At 37.9% G+C, this 18511-nt stretch overlaps 1 long non-coding RNA gene across 1 annotated transcript in view; it reads right to left on the reverse strand.

Annotated features, from left to right (window-relative positions):
* Positions 1–1291: 1291 nt before the first annotated feature.
* The window catches only part of LOC138086937 (uncharacterized), a 53508-nt gene continuing 36288 nt past the window's right edge, over positions 1292–18511 (reverse strand). Inside the window, exon 3 of the long non-coding RNA XR_011145463.1 lies at positions 1292–1413. This is a non-coding gene — a long non-coding RNA (uncharacterized lncRNA). The remainder of the gene's footprint in view (positions 1414–18511) is intronic.

The raw sequence follows: 18511 nt of genomic DNA on the forward strand, positions 1-18511 counted from the left end.
AAAAAATACTGATGTGATTGCGCTTGCATGTGACTTTCAGCCTACACACAGGAATAGCCAGCTTTGGCACACAAATCAAGAGGGGCGTAATAGGGTGAAATTTTATCATCTAGGATATAGCACATATATACAAATACATACACACACACACCACCCGTATGTTTCAAATATACCATATATTTTATGATCTATTTTCTTTACATAAACAATGTATTGTTAGCATGTTGGCATTTCTACAGCAACATTCTTTTTGGCTGTGCTTGGTCTTTTTTGCTTCACAAGAGCTTTCTTTAGTTGCAGTGTGTGGGATTCTCATTGCGGCGGCTTCTCTCGTTGCAGACCCCCAGCTCTAGGTGCACGGGCTTCAGCGTTTGCAGCGCTCGTGCTCAGGAGTGGTGGCTTGCTGGCTCTGGAGTGCAGGCTCAGTAGTTGTGGTTTATGGGCTTAGTTGCTCTGTGGCATGTGGAATCTTCTCAGCCCAGGAATCAAACTAGTGTCCCCTGCACTGCAAGGCAGATTCTTAACAACCAGCCCCCCAGAGAAGCCCTACAACAGCATTTTTAATGTCTGCATGGTATTCTACTATGTGGATATATTTCTTTATTTACCTAATCTGGATATTTGATAATTTGGACATTTCTAGTTTGAAGTCATTTTCAAATGCTGTAAGAAATAGAAGTGGAAAAATATGTTTGCACACATTTCCAATGATTTCCTTAGGTAAAATTTGTAGAAGTGGAATTATTAGTGACAAGGTTTTGTGCGGTTAAATAGCTGACACACTGCTGTGATGCTATATAGGAAAGTTCACATCCATCAGCAGAGAATGATAGCACAGGATTAGAGAAAACTGCCCATTTGACATATAGGAATCTAGAATATCTTGGAATGAATAGAATTTTATTTGGATCTTAGTGAGATTGAACAAGATTTCATAAACTCAGTGAGTTCTTTGTGTCTTGTGTTTTGTTAATTCCTTAATTATGACTGTTACTTATGTTCCATAGGGTTTGAGGCTTTTATTGATCAAGATTCTGTATAAGATTTTTGAAAATAACCTTTAGGCAAAGATTTTACAACAGTAGTTTGCCACTTTGTCTCAATTTTTAGTGATGTTTTAGGATATATGAATTTTTAGTGATCAAATGTGTTAATAATTCCGGTGTGATATGGGATATATTTTCTAGAAATTCCACTGCCATTAATAAATCACATAATTAACATATTAAACCTGGGTTTTACATGGAATTATTTGGTCAAGAGAGAATTCTCTTTCTCTCTTTCAGTATGATGTGAAATAGGACTCTGTCCCCAAATCTTATCACTTTCAGAATTCAGAATCATGAAATCTATCTAGATTTATTTATAAAGCAAATTAGGGTTCTGGTTTGCATTATATGTATATCTTCATTCCTAGGAGAGAAATGAAAGACAGAGATCAGGTAAGATATTTTTAAACACTTCCTGTCCCTTTTTCAACAAATGGTTTTCTTGCTCCATGTACTCTATCGTTAATTTACTTTTGAGTCTAGACTTACGAAAAAGGAGATTTAGGACTTAGAGAGGATGAAACTAGATCAGAGAAACTAAGAGAAAAAAGAACACATGAAAAAAGAAAAAATATATGTACTTTTGATCGCAGTTGAATTATGCAAAGACGAGACAGACGGAAGAAGGAAGAGACTATGAGAAGTCATGTCTCGCCAGCTCTGCTCCCCACGGTGTAGCAGCAGATGGGCTAGACAGAGGCAGTTCTACAGCTCCTGGTTCCCTCAACCTGAGTGCACACGCCAGAGACTCGGTTGTGTACCCAAATCTGTTAGAGGATATGGAGGTACTAAAAGGATAGGCAGGCCAGAAGAGTCCCAGTTTCAACCAAAGGCCCCTCAAGATATGAGAAAATTGAAATCAGAGGCAAATAATGGTGACTGTTCATTGCAGTGTGTAGTTTATTCGTATCTCTGCAAAAAGTCAGGTAGAACCAGTCATACCACAGAAGTCACCAAGGAGAGATCAGTTCTGCTTGGTCATTCCATGGCAGCCACACAAAATGAGCCAGATAACACTGAGTAGATCCAAGGATCCCACCTCTTCCGTTTTCACAAAGTCATATCATCTCAATCACCTCCCTCCCCCAAACTACTACTATGAATGATCTTTGAAAAGGCAAGCATGAGCATAATCATTTGCCTGAGTCATCCAGGCAGAGACTCATTTTCTTTGAAAGGCAGTTTAAATTATTGGAAAGAACACAGATTATAAACTTGGACTAAATACAGTTATTTTCTTTTTTTACCCACCCCACTGTAGGATGGAAGGGAACTCATGCAGAAAACAAGGACAGTTATAAAGGAATAAATTCTAAACTGCTCTGCACACCCCAGTTAATGAGATTGAATTTGTTATACTAATACAACACAGACATGTATACATACACACATTTTCCTTGCTTTTCATTTTTCCAGTTGTTTTATAATGATAACATACTGCATTTTCTTAGAAGAGAAGAAACATTCTTTTTTGAAAACTGACCCTGTCTTCTTGATAGTTCCTCAGCAGCTATGTATCTCAATAGACTTCAAAAGCAGTTGGAGCATTTTACTTAAGCATATTTTCCATGTGTTTATTTCACAGCCTACTTGGTAAATCTGAGTTTAACCAACACAAATATCCAAATCATGGGCTACCACTGTCTATAATGCATATTTAAGATCTCTAAATTTTTCATCTGAAAATTAAATTTCAGAGATGAATTGGATAAGATGAGAAAGGCATAGATGTTTTACCTTACACCAAATGTGATCTAATTCTATTTTTAAAAGAACATATTAGCAAAGCTACTGATGTTGAAAGGGACAATTAAAACTTAATAAATTATTCCTAGGGACTTGAAGAGATACACCCACCTTTTCCAGACCCTTTATGAGTCATTCCTAAATGGATTTATTTCATCTTGAATTAGACTCAGAGTTGTCCTTAGATAAAAGTAACAACAAAGGTAATAGTGAAGTTGAAGACCTCATCTTTATTAAGCATTTACTGTGTGCCAGGCACCTGAAGTGCCTTATAGGACTTAATCTTTCAAACAATCCTTTGAGGAAGTGCTGCACTTATTCAGATGTTAACAATTTAGCAAATTGGGACTCAAGAAGGTGAATTAGCTCACTCAGGTCTGCAGTTAGGGAGCAGCACACCTGCCATTCAAGTCTGTGTCCTCCAAAACCAGAGCCTGTACTTGCCCTCCTGCTTTTAGCCTCAGAATATGTTTGCATCTAGGTATCAGTGGAGGCAGTGCACTTAGAGGCTGGAAGTCCATATTCATGTCGTGCCTTTGCCCAGTCTTTACTGCATGATGCGGAGAAGGAATGGCACCCACTCCAGTACTCTTGCCTAGAGAATTCCGTGGACAGAGGAGCCTGGTGGGCTGCTGTCCATGGGGTCACACAGAGTCAGACATGACTGAAGTGACTTAGCATGCATGCATGCATTGGAGAAGGAAATGGCAACCCACTCCAGTTTTCTTGCCTGGAGAATCCCCGGGACAGGGGAGCCTGGTGAGCTGCTGTCTATGGGGTCGCACAGGGTCGGACACGACTAAAGGTACTTAGCAGCAGCAGCAATACTGCACTGTGCTAAACAAATGATCTGTTACATACTTTGAAAACCAAGGGATTTTGTGAATATTAAATAGATTTCCGTTTCTCCCTCTAACAGAAGAAGGTAACACTACCTAACTCACAGAGTTGTTTTGAAGGTTTTATTAGATAATGCAATCATCTCCCCGATCTGCGGTCTTGTTTTTCTGTTTCATTTAACCATAGTTAGTTGTGGTCCACAAATATTAAATGGAAAATTTCATAAATAATTCATAAGTTTTCAATTTCACATCATTGTGCGTGACAGGATGAAATCTCAGGCTGTCTGCTCCATTCCATAAAGGGACGTGAATCACCCCTTTGTCCTGCACATCCCCCTGTTACTCACTTAGTAGCCACTTTGGTTCTCAGAGCAACTGTCTCAGCACTTGTGTTCCGCTAATACTTCTTTTACTTAATAATGGCCCCAAAACTCAAGAGTAGTGATGCTGGCAACTCAGATATGCCAAAAAGGAGCCAAGTTCCTCCTTAAGTGAAAAGATAAAAGTTCTCAACTTAATAAGAAAAGAAAAAAAATATATGCTGAGGTTTCTAAGACCCACGTTAAGAACAAATCTTCTAACTCTGAAACTGTAAAGGTAAAGAAATTCACACTAGTTTTGCTGTCATATCTCAGGCTGCAAAAGTTCAGCCACCGTGCAGGCTAAGTGTTTTAGTTAACATAGAAAGGCATTAAAATTGTATTATGAGATATTTTGAGAGAAAGACCACATTTACATAACTTTTATGACAGTATATTGTTATAATTTTTCTATTTTGCTATTGATTATTGTTGGTAGTCTCTTACTGTGCCTGACTGATCTTTTTTAAGATTTGTTTACTCTTTGGTTGTGCTGGGTCTCCCGTTGCTGTGTGCAGGCTTTCTCTAGTTATAGCGCTAGGGCTCACTGCAGTGGCTTCTCTGGTTGTGGAGCACAGGCTGTAAGCACATGGGCTTTAGTAGTGGTGGTGCACAGGCTTAGTCTTCCTACGGTATGTGGAATTTTCCTGGACCAAGGATTGAACTCGTATCCCCTGCATTGGCAGGCGGATTCTTTACCACTGAGCCACCAGGAAAGCCCCTATGTCTAATTTATAAATTAAACTTTATCATAGGTATATAACAGGAAAAAGCATAGTATGCATAGGGTTCAGCATTATCCATAGTTTCAGGCATCCACTGGTGATCTTAGAACATATCCCCCACAGAGAAGGAGAACTATTGTACATAGAGTACATTTTCCATATGCAGTCAGATCCTTGTAAATTATAGCAATTATTATTGGATTTGTATATTTAAAACCAATTTTATTTTAAAGCACTTCATAAGTATAAGATGATGCTAGTCTTCCAGAAGTAGGCCATAGAACAGTGAACATATCCTTGAAGCATACAGACAGTGTTAGACAAAGAGCTATGCATCTGATGAGAGGAGCTGTGCTTTCCTGCCCTCTGATAGTTTTATCCAACCTCATGTCCCATGACTTCCCGACAGATCCTTTCTGTGTATCCCTCAGAAGCACAAGGGTCCTCTTAGACCATGTTCCTTTCTTCCTGCTCTGCTTACTCAACTGGAAAGGCTCTTCTCTGTGAAAAGCCTCCTCCTATAGCAAATCATGGAGCTTTGGGAACAACAAAGGTCTGGGACCAAGATGCCAGACTAAGACCTCTGCTTGAACTCACCAGAGAAGTCCAGCAGTGCAGCTTATTCAGTTGGGACAAGGCATCCATGAGCCTAGTGAGTTTTTCCCTTCCGTGATATTCAGAGGATCTCCCTTATTAATGCATGGTGAAAAGTATTATATCCAGCGCAGCTCAACCCAAGAGGATGTTGGAGTGGGGCTAGTGAAACTGTAGGTGCAAATTTCTATAGAAAACATATACTTTTTCATCAAATTTACCCAAATTAAAATATGTGGCTCAATTCACTGAATCCACACATTCATAGGCTTTGGAAAAGAGAGAGCAGCCAAAAGGTTTTGCAAAAATTTCTGATATAGGAAAGGAAGCATTTAGTTGGGCATGCAGCAATAGCGGAACTACCCTGGAAAGCTTCTGAAGAATTTCATTTGCACAGTCTCTAAGCACATTTGCAGCATGGAGATAAGACTTTACAAACACCCACTGGCACCTCATCTTTGTGCTCATTTCTAATAGCAACTGCACATGAAATTATGCCTGTGTTTTAACAAGACACAAGACAGTTGGAAACAAAAAAAGTAATGAAGTATATAAGAAGGCCATTTTGACATTCATGTCTTTATTCTCTATTATTTAAACAAGAGCACTAGACAAACTTACACATACTATGAACTTCTACCCCGGTTGATAAAGCATGCACCAATGTCACTTTCCCAGGTGGCACTAGTGGTAAAGAATCCACCTGTCAGTGTAAGAGATGCAGATTTGACCCCTGGGTCAGGAAGATCCCCTGGAGTAGGAAATGGTAGCCTGCTCCAGTATTCTTGCCTGGATAGAGGAGCCTGACCAGCTACAGTCCATGGGGTTTCAAAGAGTTGGACACAACTGAGCATAAATGCACACCCCAATGTCAAACCAGATGCTTCACTTTCTCTTTTACTTTTAGAGTCAACTTTTTAAAGTATAATCTCCAGTGCTCTTCTAAATAAAATAATTTCATTAGTATCTTATGGTTATTCAAACTAATTCTTTATGCCTTTGGCTGTGGTATCATGAGAAACGCTATTGATAGAAGATTCCCATGCTATTTGCGTTCTTTAAAAAAAGAAATATATTGCCCATACAAAATTTCAACTAAAGTATCATGTTTTACAAGCATCATAAACATTTATAGGCAATTTGAATTATCTTGTTTATTCAAATGTCCAAACTATACTAACATAAAGTAGCTATTCCACATTTCAGTTTTTTAAAGCATCAGAAATTAATATGGTGGGATGATTGACATAGGTTGTACTGGCAGAGATTCTAACATCAGATGCTCTTGCAAATTTACAAGATCTGATATTTCCCTAATGTTAAAGTGTTCACATTTGTTGTCATCTGATTTACATAGTAATTCCTTTGCATTTCATTGGGAATCACCCATGTCCCAAATAATTTTATATTATTAGCTCCCTGGAAAATCATTTGTGATGCATCCATTTAGTCATTCAAACATTTAACAAATATTTGTTGAGTGCCTACTATATGCCAAGTCAGGCATTGAGCTAGTTGCTGGAGTGAAAGCCATGAACAAAATTAGTAAGCTTAGTTCTCATTCTTTATAACAAGTTACAACATCCCCATCTCAGTGCTTCAAATCCAATCTGTAATAGCACAAGTAAAAATGAAAGTTGCAAAACATATAAAATTAAGTTATAGTGTATGTAGCTTACTATTCTGAGCTTAACATATTCAATGTTGAGTCATATATATCAAACCTCTTATCAGTCTTAAATTTTAGCACATTTATGAAACTGCTCCCTCAAGATGTGTTATTTCAGAAGAAACTGGATGGAAACTGTTCAAAATCTCTGAAAGAAAACAAAAAGTTATGCCCATAAGAATTCTCCTATCCCAGTGAGGATTAAACATCATGACTTTAAGGCTAGAGAAGCCATTACCGAAAGGTAACTTGCATCTCATTCCTAAGATGGATAAACTGGAATTTAGGAGGCTGGGATACTGTCCTGGAGAAGTAGGGGACTTATCTGTTGTCAGAATCTGGACACGAAAGAGAGTACCTGGGATACTGACACCAAGAGTCGAGGTAGAAGCTAACAGAGCTGTCCACAGATAAATCACATAACCTCTTTGGCCACTGTTTTCTCTGTCAAATGGTAGCAATAGCACACAAGGTTATGAAAATATGAAATATGAGATTAACCATAAAAATCATTTGAAAAATGTCTATGTTACACAGATTGTGATTTTGCTGCTAAAAAATAATAATTGATTTTCAATTTGCCCTGTGAATTGACTCTGACAAATCTTTTAAAAACTATAGACAGTATAACGTCCAAGAGCTATCATAAAACACCAAGAAACATCCTTAAAACGTTATCAGGGCCTCTAATATCTTTTTGCAGCTAGTCAATTAGTGGCAGTGCTATTTTCTAACTACAGCCATTCATCAATGAGAACAAGGGGAGTAGAGAAAAGCAGCACTGTGAATGGTGATGGAGGCTTGCATCCCAACAGGTGGCATAAGCTGACTGAAACACCCATGACAGACAGGCTAACCACACTGCAGTTCTGAACTGCTAAATCCTTATTAATCTTTGGGGAAATTTTTCCATCTGCAGCTGTGCATCTGACCTAAAATTTATTTTATCTGAAAAGAATGGTACAGTAGCTTTTCAGATAGCAGTCAATATTTTTCCTCTCCATAAATCATTCACTTTTATCCTAGAAAGGGCAAAAAAAAAAAAAAAACCTGACTGAAAGCAGACATAAAACATTTAATTCTTTATCAGGAAGGGGAAAAAATCAAATAATGATTTTGACATAACCTAAAAAGTCAGGATAAACACAAATGGAGTTTGTGTTCTGTAACAGTGAAATAAACCCCAATGTAGGAAGCCTACACAGGAGCAATGAGCAAAATGGATACAAGGGTGATTAAAAAGGACTCTCTTTAAAGGAAAACAAAACAATTAAAGAAATAAAATGAACAATAAAATTAGGCAAAGAGAAAAAGATGGAAGGAAACCGAATTCCATTGTAGAAAATAAAAAACTTCCTTATTTGTAATCACCAAGTGTTTGGTAATTTACAAGACTGCAAGTATTTTATGGCCTCTAGATGTGACAGAAAAAGCCAAATGAACTTTTTGACCGACCCAATAAAATCGAAAGATTGGAAAGAGACCACACTAAGTGCACCAGAAAGATCAGGTAGTCAAAATGGGGGAGAGCTTCCCTCCTTTTCAGTGCCCAAAACAAGATGATTTGTTACTATCAGTTGCAGAAATATGACAACATACAGCCAGAAGTAAAAGATATTCCCGATATCTTACATAGCTATCACAACAGTCTGGGGGAGACAAACTGCTAGTTTTTGCTCTAGTGTTATTTCTCATCATCTTCCTTAGTAATAGAATCTGATTACTGGCTAGATACATTTTCAGTTCAGCTCAGTCGCTCAGTCATGTCTGACTGTTTGCAACCCCATGGACTGCAGCAAGCCAGGCCTCCCTGTCTATCACCAATGCCTGGATTTTATTCAAACTCATGTTCATTGAGTCAGTGATGCCATCCAACCATCGCATCCTCTATTGTCCCCTTCTTCTCCCACCTTCAATCTTTCCCAGTATCAGGATCTTTTCCAATGAGTCAGTTCTTTGCATCAGGTGGCCAAAGTATTGGAATTTCAGCTTCAGCATCAGTCCTTCCAATGAACATTCAGGACTGATTTCCTTTAGGATGGACTGGTTGGATGCCCTTGCAGTCCAAGGGACTCTCAAGACTCTTCTCCAACAACACAGTTCAAAAGCATCAATTCTTCAGCACTCAGCTTTCTTTATAGTCCAACTCTCAATCCATACATGACTACTGGAAAAACCAAAGCTTTGACTAACGGACTTTTGTTGGCAAAGTAATGTCTCTGCTTTTTAATATGCTCTCTAGGTTGGTCATAACTTTTCTTCCAAGGAGCAAGAGTCTTTTAATTTCACGGCTGCAGTCACCATCTGCAGTGATTTTGGAGCCCAAAAGAATAGTCTGTCACTGTTTCCACTGTTTCCCCATCTATTGTGATGGGACTGGATGCCATGATGTTAGTTTTCTGAATGTGGAATTTTAAGCCAACTTTTTCACTCTCCTCTTTCACTTTCATCAAGAGGCTCTTTAGTTCTTCTTCATTTTTTGCCATAAAGGTGGTGTCATCTACATATCTGAGGTTATTGATATGGCAATATTGATTCCAGCTTGTGCTTCATCCAGCCCAGTGTTTCTCATGATGTACTCTGCATAGAAGTTAAATAAGTAGGGTGACAATATACAGCCTTGATGTACTCCTTTCCTAATTTGAACCAGCCTGTTGTTCTATGTCCAGTTCTAACTGTTGGATTTTTCAGGAGGCAGGTCAAGTGGTCTGGTATTCCCATCTCTTTCAGAATTGTCCACAGTTTGTTGTGATCCACACAGTCAACTGACTGTGAGATCCGCATAGTCAATAAAACAGAAGTAGATCATTTTAGCTGAGAATAAAAGCACATTTCCCAGCCTTTCTTGTAAGTTTTAGTGGCCATATGACTAAATGCTAGCCACTTGGCAGAATTGTCTTCAAGAAGTTATTCTAAATTTGCCTCTTCCTCTTTCCTACTTTCTTATGATATTAGTGTGATTTCTGAAGCTCAGGCAACAATGGTCCAATATACATAGTTGATGTTAAAAATGATAAAGCAAAATATAGAAATGATAGTGAAGCAACCAAAATGGTTCCAAACTACAGAACCCTGGATGTTATTACATGAGAGAGAAGTGCTTACTTAAATCATTGAATTTGAGCGGGGGGGGGGGGGGGGGGGGGGGGGGGAGGGGCGGGGGGGTATTACTAACAGCAAAAAATTGCCCTAGTGATAAAGAATCATTTAGTTAATATTAAAAGTTTATATTTTATGGATGATTTATAAGTATAAAACAATACCAGCGGCATTTTCCACATGGAGTTTCTTAGATATTTTGAAATACAATACTTACATAATAATTTAAGTTTTTCATTGTACCTTGTGAGCATTCATCCCATTTGCTTGTGTTCTCCCTCTCTCCTTCTCCTTCTCCCTGTCCCCCCACACCTTCTTCTCCTATTCCCCAATACTTTATAATATTCATCGCTCAGTACTTCAGCTTATACCTCTTAAACATAAAGGTATTCTCCTACATAATCAAAAGTGCTATATTTATGGCTAAACTAATTAATAGTAATTCTATAAATCATCAAATATACAGTCCATAATAAAATTTCCCCAGTTATGCCAAAAATATTTATTGAAAGAGCTAATAAATAGATATCTGGCAAGCCTGATTAATTAAAAAGAAGAGATACACAAAAAATAACCTACATTGGAAATGAAAAAAGTACTTAATCTGATATATACACTTGAGATGTAAAAAAAAATAGCATTATGAGCAACTCTAAGACAATAAGTTTGAAAACTTAGATAAAATGGAAAAATTTTTATAAAAATAAAATTTTATATATCAAGAAAAAACTTGAAAATGTCATTCATCCAATAACAGTTGGAAAAAATAGAATTGGTAATAAATTTCTCCTACCCCTGAAAAGCGTGGAGTTCAAAAAGTTTCAGTACTATTTCAAGGAACAGATAATCATAATTTTATACAAATTATTCCAGAATCTCAAGCTGGAAAGTTCTCCAAACCTCTTATAAGGCACATATAACCTCATTACAAACAACTGACGAAAGGAAGTAATAAACTATAATCATGGACCAAGCTTAACTAAGAAATAAATACCATAAATAAAGATATTAATAACTTGATCTCAGCATGTGTTTTAAAAAATAATAGGCTACCCATAAGCAATCTCTATCCCAAGAATGCAATTTTAGCATTAGAAAGTATATTAACACAATTTAGAAATAAGGTGAAAATGCAAGGAAAAAGACTATTTTCATGCATAAATAAAGACTATTCAAAAAATCAACACCTTGTCATTTTACTAAAAACAAAAAGAAAAAAGTAGCAGACTAAGTAATTTCCATAAACCAATAAAGAAGAGCCACTATTCCTGTAGCAAATACACACTGGATACCAAAACTTCAAAAACCCCCTTTACTTTCCAGATTTGGGAATAAAGGAAAAGGTTTCTCCACTCAGGAGCAAAGTAAACTGCATAAGTTTTGTGTGCCAGCTGAGATTCCCTTCTCTGCCTCTTTCTTATTTCTCTTAGTTAATAGCTCACGTGAGATGAATTGTCCAATGATTTCGGTTTTAGACGAAATACCGCAAAACAAAATGTGGACTCTAGTTTCTTGAGGTGCGGTTGAGATGCCGGATGGTGCAATTCTGGTCTAAGACACAAACAATAGGAGCTTCAGAAGGACCTATCTGAGACCTAGTTAGATTTCTCATGGGGTGAATCTCAACCAAGGTGAACAAAGGATGGAAGGAACTAGGTAAATACATACTCGTTTCGATTTCCCCTTCCCAGACTGCTGCAAGATGTGACTGTTCTGTGGAAATTATCAAGCCCGCATCAGGAGCAAGCACCCGCTCAGAACGCACCACATCAGCTGTGTCTTTTTGCGGTGTGTGTTGAGGCAGCGTTCGGTGCGTGAACACAGAGAGAGCATGATAGAGCTTTACACTTTTCCTGGCCTCCTGGCTTTATTTACCCACAATCCCTCTGTCCTGAGCTGTCAGTTACTAAGGATTAGCACTTTCATCCATGCCTTAGTTCTGCTTTCTAGAGGACCAATGCCAATATACAAGCTGGGTAAAGTCCCTTTATTTCGATAATGTGAGATACCTACAGCATTGAAGTTTAAAGGAACAAGACAGTCAACTGAACCCAAACACATACTGGGAAGCCACCTTGCCCAAGGTATTGCCCACTCCCAGGTTAGCCTGCACCTGGTGACTGTTTGGTTAATAATGTGAAGTGAAAAAGCCTAGTTTTCTTATCAGAAAAGGGACTTCTTTGTAGGGAAGTGCTCCCTATGAGACTGACTGATGCTTCTGTTGCCTAAAATAGCTGAATCAAAAAATGTTATTTACAAATTTAATATTACCAAGGTTACCCCCAAAATGACCCAAAAAAAAGCGCAATTTAAAAAATTTAGCAAGGTAAAAGGGAATAGAAATAATACTTAAAACACAATAGTACTTCTGTAATATGATGAACTAAAATATATGTATATGTGTGTGTGTGTATATATATACACACACACACAGATACATATAAAACTATTGCTCAGTGTTAAGGAAGCACTTAAAGAGTTAAAAACAGAAATAATATTTTATATGGTTTCCTCTGATTAGTGCATGTTTCTGTATACTGAAATTTTTCACACATTTATTTCTTTAAATTTGTATCAGCCCATTTTGTTGCATAACCTTCTGTTCTTTCAATGGGTGGCATATATAATACATTTGAATATTTTACACTGTCTTAAAGAAGATTTTTTTTCAGAATGTTCTTCTATTTTCATTTCCTCAGGAGGTGATTTTCAGGCCTTTTTAATTTGTCAGATGTATTGGTTATCTTTCTTTGTATGCTTTGGAATTCTTATATATCCTTATATGAGAGCATCTTTTTTCTGTATCACTCCTACCTGTTTCATATAATCGCAGGTGCCTAAACACAGGCCAGTAGTGGCTCAAGATCTAAGCCAAATCTCTCCCAGGTGCTCAGAGTCTCTTTTTCAACAGGATATCAAAGGTCAGTGCCCTAAGGCCAGCACCAGGCTTGCTAGGTTTCCTTGATGTGTAATAGTTATTATTCAATCCAGCCACTCTCTTGGTGAAACCTCTAGCAGCTGCAGGTTCAAAAAGCATTCACAGATGTTTTCCAGACTTAATCCTTCTTGAGGATCATTTCTCACCCCCTACCACTGCCCCATTTCACACGGTATCTGGCTCCACTCCCAGGCCATGTATGTACTATGTTTTATTCCGGTTTCTCACAGAAGTTAAACTACTTGCAGTCACTTTCTGTTTCCATCCCCAAATCCAGTGGGTTGCTTCAGGTTCAGAACCTATGCCCCACTCTATGTTTCCTTTATGTTTCTAGCTCATCGAAGTGTTTATCTATTTTGTTACCAATTTCTGATCTCTCATCTTAATTGCCTGATGTTTACACAAGCGACAGGGAAGGTTATAGGAACTCACGCTGTCATCTACTGAAAATCCATAAAAATACAAGTTTTTCAAAAAAACATAGATGCCACTGTTCATGCATTTGGCATCATGTAAAACAAGAACCCAACTCAAACCTTCTCGAGTCATTTCAAGACTTCCATATGGACTCATCCAGTAGTTAAATAACATCATCAAGGACTAAAGTGTCTTCATTTCTCCTCTCCCACATGCAGAGTTAGAGTCAGTTTAAAGCTGGTTTCACCCCAGATCACAAGGTGGATGCCAGGAGTAAATGAGGCTATATACTTATTGGTTCACATCTGAAAAGAAGAGGAGGTTCGTTCCTATGGTTCTTTTAGTGTCAAGAAACTTCTTCCTTCACAAGCCTCCACAAACCTTCCCTAACCATCATTGGCTCAAATTGTACTAACTTCTGGAAAGATAAGCATGCTTGACATAATTAGGTTAGATCAGTGGCTCCCAAATTATAGCCCCCAGGAATTCCTGAGAATACCTAAGATCATTTCTGGGATTCTATGGGGTCAAAACTGTTTTCACACATGAGGTAAAAAAACCAAAAAGACTGCCAGCTCACTGGTCATAAAATAAATCTCCTGTATAGCAGCTATTCAAAGTTGTTAATGTCTGACTGTATATAATACATACAAGTCATAGGTATACTGAGCATTTATAATAAGTGAAATAGGACTGACAAACATGAAACCATTTTATTGGGTTCTATGTCCAAGCCTTCATATCTTCCTCTTACATTACTCTGAATGGCTTAGACTTTCTTTTTGTAATCTAGGAACTACCTTTGGATTGAATAATAAAAGAGATTCTTGAAAGCCAGAAGAACCCAGTCACTTGTTTAAAAGTAAAACAAGATTAAAACTTAAATATCCTTTTCCCTTGGCTTTGAGATACTATTGGCATGTAATCATTGTAAGTTTCAGACGTACAACATAGTGATTTTATTGTGTGTATATTGCAAACTGAGGTTTGTTAACACACCCACCACCTCATATAGTTGTAATTTTGTGTGTTTATGGTGAGAAATTTTTAAAATTTATTTATTTTAATTGGAGGCTAATTACTTTACAATATTGTAGTGGTTTTTGCCATACATTGACATGAATCAGCCATGGGTGTACATGTGGTGAGAACTTTTAAATCTTCAAATATAGAATACAGTATAATTAACTGTAGTCACCATGCTATACATTACATCTTCAGAACACATTCATCTTATAACTTAAAGTTTGTACCCTTTGACCACCTTCATCAATTTCCCCCACTCCTCATCCCTGCGTCCAGCCTCCATCCCCACCTGCTACCCCGGGCAACTACCAACCTGCTCTGTTTCTGTGAATTCAGTTGTTTGGACTCCACATATATGTGACATCACACAGTATTTGTCTTTGTTTGAGCATAATGCCCTCAAGTTTCATCCATGTTGTCACAAAGGGTGGGATCTCCCTCCTTCGTATAGCTGAATAATACTTATACTATTCATTATATACATAATCTCACATCTTCTTTTATCCCTCCGTCTATCAAATAACCCTTAGATTGTTTCCATGTCTTGGTAAATAATGCTGTAATGAACACAAAAGTGCAAGTTTGATTTCAAGGTAGTGACTTCGTTTCCTTTGAATTTCCTTTGAACCTGAAGTGGAAGTGCTACACCATATGATGGATCTAGTTTTAATATTTTGAGGAACATCCATAGTGCTTTCTACAAAGGCTGTGCTAGTTTAAAATCCCACCAACAGTGCACATGTTCCCTATTCTCCACATCCTCATACATACTTGCATCTTTTGTCTTTTTTATAATAGCCCCTCTAGCAGGCATGCCATGATATATCATTGTGGTTTTGATTTGCCTTTCTCTGATGATTACTGATGCTGAGCACTTCTCATGTACCTGTTGACCATTCAAATATCTTCTTTGGGAAAATATCTGTTTAGGTTATTTTCTTGTTTTTAAGTTGGATTATTTGTTTTTTGTTTTGTTTTTTACTATTGAATTGTATTGCTGTGTGCTGTACTTAGTCACTCATTTGTGTCCAACTCTTTGTGACCCCATGGACTGTAGCCCACCAGGCTCCTTTGTGCATGGGGATTCTCCAGGCAAGAATACTGGAGTGGGTTGTCATGCCCTCCTCCAGGGGATCTTCCCAACCCAGGGATTGAACCCAGGTCTCCTGCATTGTGGGCAGCTTCTTTACCATCTGAGCCACAAGGGAAGTCCAAGAATACTGGAGTGAGTCAAATATCCCTTCTCCAGGGTATCTTCCCAACCCAGGAATTGAACTGGGGTCTCCTGCATTGCAGGCAGATTCTTTGCCAGCTGAGCTACCAGGGGAGCCCACTGAATTATATTAACACCTTATATATTTTGGATATCAACCTTTTATCAGGTATGTAGTTTGCAACTCTTTTCTCCATTTGAGAAGTTGCCTTCTCATTTTGTTGACTGTTTCTTTTGTTATAAAGAAGTTTCTTGGTTTGATATATTCCCAGCTGATTTTTGCTTTTGTTGCTTGCACTTTGTCATTTCCATAAAAAATCATTGTGAAGACCAATGTCAAGGAAATTTTTCCCTTTTTTTTTTCCTTTAAGAGTTTCACGGTTTGGGGTACATTTAAGTCTTTAATCCATTTCATTTTTGTGTATGATGTAAGATATGAGTCCAGTTCCATTCTTTTGTGTGTGAATATCCAGTTTTCCCAGAACCAATTATGGAAGAGACCATCTTTTCTCTTTTGCACATACGTGACTCATTTGTCAAATACTAGTTGACGGCATATGCATGGGTTTATTTCTGGACTTTCTGTTCTGCTTCATTGGTCTGTATGTCTTGTTTTTAATGCCAGCATCATGCATGCAGGTATGCTACCATATAGAAACACAAAAGACAGCTTCCTTCTCTCCAGCTGACAGGTTTCCCAGAGTTCAATCTAGGGAAACAGTTTAAATCATTTCAACCTCACTAGATTTTCAGCCTTTGAAGCAGCAAAGCAGAGGTTAAGAGTGGAGCTTCTAGGCTAGGACCAGTATTGTGCTAGAGCAAGCTCACATCTCACATCTGTCCTTGCATCTGCTTTGTAAGAGCCAACTGTGTCTCTTCCTAACTCCATGTTCAGTGATGTCACATTGGTAACCTGAAATCAGTCATGGTGAGAGTATCTATACTACAGAAATTGGCAAAGGCTGTAAGTTTGGGATTTGTTTGTTTTGGTTTTGTTTTTCCTTCTAAAGAGCCAATAGTTAAAGATGCACCAACACGTCACTGGCTAGAAATGAGGTACTGTGTACCATGGGTGTGATGGAAGCTGTGGAAAAGAATAGCAGCATGGTCCAGGTTTGCAAGCTCCTAGGCCTTTTATTTATTTTTTAATTTTATTTTTACTTTATTTTACTTTACAATACTGTATTGGTTTTGCCATACATTGACATGAATCCACCACGGGTGTATACGAGCTCCCAATCCTGAATCCCCCTCCCACCTCCCACCCCATATCATCTCCCTGGATCATCCCCATGCACCAGCCCCAAGCATCGTGTATCCTGTATCGAACATAGACTGGAACTTCGTTTCTTACATGATAGTATACATGTTTCAATGCCATTCTCCCAAATCATCCCATCCTCTCCCTCTCCCTCAGAGTCCAAAAGTCCACTCTATACATCTGTGTCTCTTGTGCTGTCTCACATACAGGGTCATCATTATCATCTTTCTAAATTCCATATATATGTGTCAGTATACTGTATTGGTATTTTTCTTTCTGGCTTACTTCACTCTGTATAATCAGCTCCAGTTTCATCCATCTCATTAGAACTTATTCAAATTTATTCTTTTTAATGGCTGAGTAAAACTCCATTGTGTATATGTACCACAGCTTTCTTATCCATTCATCTGCTGATGGACATCTAGGTTGTTCCCATGTCCTGGCTATTATAAACAGTGCTGCGATGAACATTGGGGTACATGTGTCTCTTTCAATTCTGGTTTCCTCGGTGTGTATGCCCAGCAGTGGGATTGCTGGGTCATAAGGTAGTTCTATTTCCTGTTTTTTAAGGAATCTCCACACTGTTCTCCATAGTGGCTATATTAGTTTGCATTCCCACCAACAGTGTAAGAGGGTTCCCTTTTCTCCACATCCTCTCCAGCATTTATTGCTTGTAGACTTTTGGATCGCAGCCATTCTGACTGGCGTGAAATGGTACCTCATTGTGGTCTTGATTTGCATTTCTCTGATAATGAGTGATGTTGAGCATCTTTTCATGTGTTTGTTAGCCATCCATATGTCTTCTTTGGAGAAATGTCTATTTAGTTCTTTGGCCCATTTTTTAATTGGGTCGTTTATTTTTCTGGAATTGAGCTGCATAAGTTGCTTGTATATTTTTGAGATTAGTTGCTTCTCAGTTGTTTCACTTGCTATTATTTTCTCCCATTCTGAAGGCTGTCTTTTCACTTTGCTTATATTTTCCTTTGTTGTGCAGAAGCTTTTAGTTTTAATTAGATCCCATTTGTTTATTTTTGCTTTTATTTCCAGTATTCTGGGAGGTGGGTCATAGAGGATCCTGCTGTGATTTATGTCGAAGAGTGTTTTGCCTATGTTCTCCTCTAGGAGTTTTATAGTTTCTGGTCTTACATTTAGATCTTTAATCCATTTTGAGTTTATTTTTGTGTGTGGTGTTAGAAACTGATCTAGTTTCATTCTTTTACAAGCGATTGACCAGTTTTCCCAGCACGACTTGTTAAAGAGATTGTCTTTACTCCATTGTATATTCTTGCCTCCTTTGTCAAAGATAAGGTGTCCATAGGTGTGTGGATTTATCTCTGGGCTTTCTATTTTGTTCCATTGATCTATATGTCTGTCTTTGTGCCAGTACCATACTGTCTTAATGACTGTAGCTTTGTAGTAGAGCCTGAGGTCAAGCAAGTTGATTCCTCCAGTTCCATTCTTCTTTCTCAAGATTGCTTTGGCTATTCGAGGTTTTTTATATTTCCATGCAAATCTTGAAATTATTTGTTCTAGTTCTGTGAAAAATACCGCTGGTAGCTTGATAGGGATTGCA

Source organism: Capricornis sumatraensis, chromosome 10, assembly GCF_032405125.1.
Source record: "Capricornis sumatraensis isolate serow.1 chromosome 10, serow.2, whole genome shotgun sequence".
NCBI lineage: Eukaryota > Metazoa > Chordata > Mammalia > Artiodactyla > Bovidae > Capricornis > Capricornis sumatraensis.